This window comes from Tiliqua scincoides, chromosome 4 (assembly GCF_035046505.1).
Source record: "Tiliqua scincoides isolate rTilSci1 chromosome 4, rTilSci1.hap2, whole genome shotgun sequence".
NCBI classification, from domain to species: domain Eukaryota; kingdom Metazoa; phylum Chordata; class Lepidosauria; order Squamata; family Scincidae; genus Tiliqua; species Tiliqua scincoides.
Window position 1 is genome coordinate 219,955,320 of NC_089824.1, and position 6,297 is coordinate 219,961,616.

Here is a 6,297-nt window from a genome sequence, read left to right on the forward strand (position 1 = left end):
AGATGCAAAAGAGAGCAACTAAGATGATTACTGGGCTGGGGCATCTTCCCTATGAGGAAAGGCTATGGCATTTGGGCCTCTTCAGCCTAGAAAAGAGGCGCCTGAGGGGGGACATGATTGAGACATACAAAATTATGCAGGGAATGGACAGAGTGGATAGAGAGAAGCTCTTTACACTCTCACATAACACCAGAACCAGGGGACATCCACTCAAATTGAGAGTTAGGAGAGTTAGGACAGACAAAAGAAATATTTCTTTACTCAGCGTGTAGCTGGTCAGTGGAACTCCTTGCCACAGCATGTGGTGATGGCATCTTGCCTGGATACTTTTAAGAGTGGATTGGACAAGTTTCTGGAGGAAAAATCCATTACGGGTTACAAGCCATGATGTGTATGTGCAACCTCCTGATTTTAGAAATGGGCTATGTCAGAATGCCAGATGCAAGGGAGGGCACCAGGATGAGGTCTCTTGTTATCTGGTGTGCTCCCTGGGGCATTTGGTGGGCCGCTGTGAGATACAGGAAGCTGGACAAGATGGGCCTATGGCCTGATCCAGCGGGGCTGTTCTTATGTTCTTAAACTACAATTCCCAGGAGGCCTTGCACGTCTCTTGTTATCTGGTGTGCTCCCTGGGGCATTTGGTGGGCCGCTGTGAGATACAGGAAGCTGGACTAGATGGGCCTGTGGCCTGATCCAGCTGGGCTGTTCTTATGTAAGCATATTCCTGCTTTCTTCTCTGAAATGCTGGCTCTGATCCCCCCTTTTTCCTGATAGAAAAACACACATTGTATAGCAATGTCAGATTATGGGGTAACTTGAAAGAGATGATTCAGAGGGTGAGCGAGGGATGGGACATGGAGCCAGAAGCTTCATGTTCTTACAAGGTGTCACTCTGCCCTCGGCTAATAGCTGATCCTCAGCATGTTACATCCTTGTCCGCGTCCCTTTCCCTGCGCTGCACAGTTAAGGATGTCTGAGTGTGGCCTTCACCCCCTGCCAACTTGTTTTCTAGACTGTAATGGAGAAGAGAATTTGATGAGATATGACTCGCTGCTTGAGGTCTTTGTGACTCAGACAAAAGAGAAGGAAGAAGATTTCAGCAGTTTTCAGCCCAGAGTTTCCGAGAAGACCCAAGAGAATGGAGACGCCGGAAGGGAGTTTCCTAAAATAGATGTGGGTGCGTTGTAGTTGCGCAAAGCCAAATCAAACACCCACATCTAGGTTAGAGCTGGATATATGAATGCAGATACTTCTCATTGAGGAAAAGAATCTGAATCCTTTACAACAGAAACAGCCCTGGTTGTCATCTTGCCATGAAACAGACCTGGACTTTGGAATAGGTCCAAATTAAATAAATACTGGGGCTGCCAGGTTACTGGGGGCAGACATGAGTTGGTGATTAAATCTGATAATAGGTTCCTCTTTAAATTGGCCATGTGCGCACTTTTTGAAGTTGGAGACAAAATAGCTCTTGGGCAGCCCACTCCTACCTAAAGCCCCATGTGGCGCTGGCAAGTCTTCCACTGCACCCCACAGGGGATTTTTGGTTGCTGGAGGTCTCCCTGGATAGGATGACATTTGTCCCCTTGTCCCAGGATAAGACCCAGCAAATGCTATGGAGAAGCTCAGACCTGCGCCAGCTCAATCACTGGCACAAGTCCATCTTGCTCAGTACAGGTGGATCAGGCCCAGGAAGAGGTTCGGGATTCAGTGTGCACGTCTTGCTCCCAACTCTCTCTCTCTGTTCCCATCTTTGTCTGACTGCAAATCATCCCATCTACTCTAATGCTATTTCCTCACATTCACACACCTGCTCCTTATTCTTAGTTGGGGGGGTTGTCCCTTCCCCAGACTTTGATGGTTTTTCCATTCTCAGTAACAAGAAACCATCTCCTAAATGATGGTGCCAATTGAGCCATCCTGGGCCATGCAGCCATTTGAACAAGGAAGAGACCCTTCTCTGCTTCTTAGTGAGGAACACCCAATAAGCTCTATTCAGGCCTTCTGTGTGTGTGTGTGGGGGGGGGGGGGGTTCAAACAGTTGCATGCCAACTAACCTTGCCTCCAAGCTGACAAGTACCTGGACATCTGCACATTCAACACTTGGCTGCTTTCTCTCTGGCCCAAGGATCTATATGAGGTTGTTTTGCCAGATTTCCAGTACAGGCTTCACTTAGATAATTATGCCCACTTTAAGTTAATTAGTTCTCCTTCTTTCCCCAACAATGGCCCTATTACTGTCCTACAGCACTGCTGAACCCCACCACTAGGGTAGCTTACCTGTTCAACCTGCAGAGGTACTCCTTCCTCCCCCCTCCTGACAGCAGCTCCTCCCACCACTACAGCAGCACCTTGGTCCTCAGCAGGTCTTGGGCAAGGCAGCCACACACCAATCTCAGTGTCCCCAAAGTCCATTCATCCAGTCTACTACCTACCCCAAACTCTCCCTTCATCAGGTGCTTTTATGCCTGATGGACCTATTACCTTCAAGTGACTGCAGCTGTGCAGCACACTCTCTGCTGAATGCCCAGGCCTTAACCCTTAAAGGGGCCACTGCTAACACCACATCCTACCTCCTCACCAGATCTTCCGCAACTCCAATACAGAGGTGGAGAAAGCCTCTCTGTATTCAGTGCTTGCCTTTCCAAACAAGCACTGGACATATGGTAGACAAGGAGGAAGCTAGCTTGTGTGTTCCAATTCCCTCCCCCATGTGTTTGTTTTATGTATAGAGGTCTGCAGAGATGGGCAATTCAGTTGTCCTTTGGTTAAAAATGTGGGTCCTGTGCACAGGATACCCCCCCACCATGCCATCTCTCTCTCTCTCTCTCTCTCTCTCTCTCTCTCTCTCTCTCACACACACACACACACACACACACACACAAAGGGGGTGGTGGTGGTTAGGGAACCTCCCAGAGCAAAATTCCATGAGATAGGTGGAGTTACCATCAGAAGGGATATGGACAACCTTCTCCTTGCGTTACAGGGAACACACAAACACAAACATCTTTAGATCTCAACTAAGGACTATACAGGTTATATTTTTCTACTTGTAAATGTTACTGGTTTTTTTCATACAGGCCTGGTTGACAGCTAGCGGATCCCCAATACCAACCCTTCCTATGTTGATGACTCTGCCAGGAAGCCCCTGCATCTGCCACTGAGGCCCTACATGTTGCAAAGCAGAAGTTCCAGAGCAGAAGAGGCCTCCTCCTCCTCTACAGATCAAGTTGCCTAGAACAGCCCCATTGCTCCCTGCAGATGCCCATGCCAGGGAGAGAAGTTCAGTCGTGGTGGTCGGCTGTCTTTCAGAGACCCTTTTCTGCTGCTTAGTGAGGAACCCCTGATAAGCTTCCCCAAAGTACAATTCTATCCATCAACATTTTGCCTCACCAGATACACAGCATTCCTCCATTTCCCCAACTTTTCATAGCAGGTCCTTCTTCAGACTTCCATCGACAAGCCTGTTCACTTCTTGCTGGTGTTATTATATTATGTACATATGTGCGATACAAGGACATCTGCAAGAGGGATCTGAAGGCCTTAGGCGTGGACCTCAACAGGTGGGAAACCCTGGCCTCTGAGCGGCCCGCTTGGAGGCAGGCTGTGCAGCATGGCCTTTCCCAGTTTGAAGAGACACTTGGCCAACAGTCTGAGGCAAAGAGGCAAAGAAGGAAGGCCCATAGCCAGGGAGACAGACCAGGGACAGACTGCACTTGCTCCCGGTGTGGAAGGGATTGTCACTCCCGAATCGGCCTTTTCAGCCACACTAGACGCTGTTCCAGAACCACCATTCAGAGCGCATTACCATAGTCTTTCGAGACTGCCAACACACCCTATTATATTATGTGCATGACAATGTCTTGATGAAGACTTGTGACACCTTAAAGTTGAAGACAGAGCATAGTTGTCATGGTCAGAAGAAGCAGATTGCAGTCCGTGAGCATTTGTGCTACAATGTGTTTGTCTTTAAGGTACCACAAACCTCTTTGCTTTTTTCGATGCAATCATGGCAACCCCTTTTGGAAGTAATTTCTCAATACTAAATTTTACTCAGACACAAATGTCATGTATGCTGTTGCTGCATTTCTCAAACCGGGGGTCGGGACCCACTAGGTGAGTCGCAAGTTGATTTCAGGTGGGTCCTCATTCATTTCAATGTGTATTTTATTTTTATTATATTAGACTTGATTCTACCATACATTTGGGAAAAATGTTACAGATCTGTACTACAGGCTAAAATGTATATGCTTTTAACAATGATAGTCAATAGGACTTACTCCTGGGTAAGTTTGGGTAGGATTGCAGCATTTGGGATGTTTGGGGAATTTTTTTTTAAACAGATGAGCAACTGCATGGGATGATTAGAAGGATTCTTCTCTATTTTAAATAAATTTTTTAACTTATGATAGACTTAATCTACTTCCTTCTTTAATTAGTTTGATTTGATTTTGTCCTCTGGAGGTGTTAAAAGTTCTCTGCTTGATTATGTCACTTCTGCCCATGTCATCACTTCCAGGTTCATGTCATCACTTTTTGAGGGTCCCCACGGATTGTCATTCTAAAAAGTGGGTCGCTGTGCTTCGAAGTTTGAGAAGCACTGTGCTATTACATTTCTTAGAACTCCTACTTATTTCTAGAATGTCCAAATCTTCATACACCCTCACTACACATAGATATCTTGCAGTCAGTGCGTCACCACTGACAAGGGACCTCAGACAGGAGGATTGGGAAAAATTCTGCCAGAGAACAGCTGCTAGTCAGACAACATTGGGCTAGGTTGACCAATGACCTGACTCCGTCTAAGGAAGCTATCTAAGTTCCTCAAGTTTTCACTTCCATCCCAAACCCCAAAGTCACTTCCTGGCTACAAACAATCCTATTTTTTTTCACTAAGACTAGAGCAATATTTGGATTAGGTGGGGGAAATCAACACTGTCTTTTGGCAAAATCCACAGGTTAGAGTTTGCAATAGGTGGTTCGTGTTGATTTGGCAGCAACTGTTATCCTGCACGTGCCCGATCTCGTCTGATCTTGGAAGCTAAGCAGGGTCAGGCCTGCTTAGTACTTGGATGGGAGACCGCCTGGGAATACTGGGTGCTGTAGGCTTATACCATAGTCTTTCGAGACTGAAGGTTGCCAACCAACCATATATTTTGGTTCAGATAGGTTTTTGTTTCTGGTGAGGCATCTCAGGCTACTGTAATATACAATACACTCCAACAGAGAGTGTCCCCATTAAACTATTTTCCTCTCTTCTGAATTCATTAACTAACTACTTGGGACAAATTAAGACAAGTGTCTTACTAATGAATGCAAAAGGATGGATTGCATGAGTCAACTCCTCCAGAAGCATGAATTCCCCCCCGCCCCCATTTACCATCAGTGAACGAATGGAAAGTTCTGGTCCAGACATCCCTTTGCCTTCTACAGGACTCCATGAAGGTGCCAAGTTTTCATCTGCTTGTAATCTGCTTGAAGATCAAAGGATCTCTGATAGAGTCCTTGGAGAGCTGTGATTTCAGGCTTGATATAATGCTCCTTCGTCTGATGAAATTCCTCCCCCGCATAATGACAAAAAAATGGAATGAAATTGCTGGAAAAGGAAGGAAAATAAGATAAGCCGTGCAGAATGCAAATATATCTCATTCCCTCTCATTCTGCCGCACAGTGTTTGCTGAGTATTCCGGGTTCTTAGGCGTTGCAGAGACTGGGCAGTTTAGGCAATCCACAGGTTCAGGGTCCGACTCCTATAAACAACTCCCCCAGAAACCTCTTTATCATTACACCTGGTGCTGAATCTGGGTCCTCTGGTTTATTTTTCTTTTGGATATTTGTCACACTTTCCACCTGCATGCAACAATCAACCAAGCACCAAATGGGCCACCCAGCCAGCAGGGGAAGACCAATACTGTATGTATTTGGTTCCACTCATAAGGACATCAGAAGAGCCCCACTGAACATAAGAACATAAGAACAGCCCCACTGGATCAGGCCATAGGCCCATCTAGTCCAGCTTCCTGTATCTCACAGCGGCCCATCAAATGCCCCAGGGAGCACACCAGATAGCAAGAGACCTGCAAGGCTTCCTGGGAATTGTAGTTAAGAACATAAAAACAGCCCCACTGGATCAGGCCAGAGGCCCATCTAGTCCAGCTTCCTGTATCTCACAGCGGCCCACCAAATGCCCCAGGGAGCACAACAGATAACAAGAGACCTCATCCTGGTGCCCTCCCTTGCATCTGGCATTCTGACATAGCCCATTTCTAAAATCAGGAGGTTGCGCATACACATCAT

The 6,297-nt window shown here is 46.7% G+C and overlaps 1 pseudogene; it reads left to right on the plus strand.

Annotated features, from left to right (window-relative positions):
- Positions 1-4,990: 4,990 nt before the first annotated feature.
- Positions 4,991-5,108, plus strand: LOC136650250 (5S ribosomal RNA; annotated as a pseudogene).
- The last annotated feature ends 1,189 nt before the right edge of the window (positions 5,109-6,297 follow it).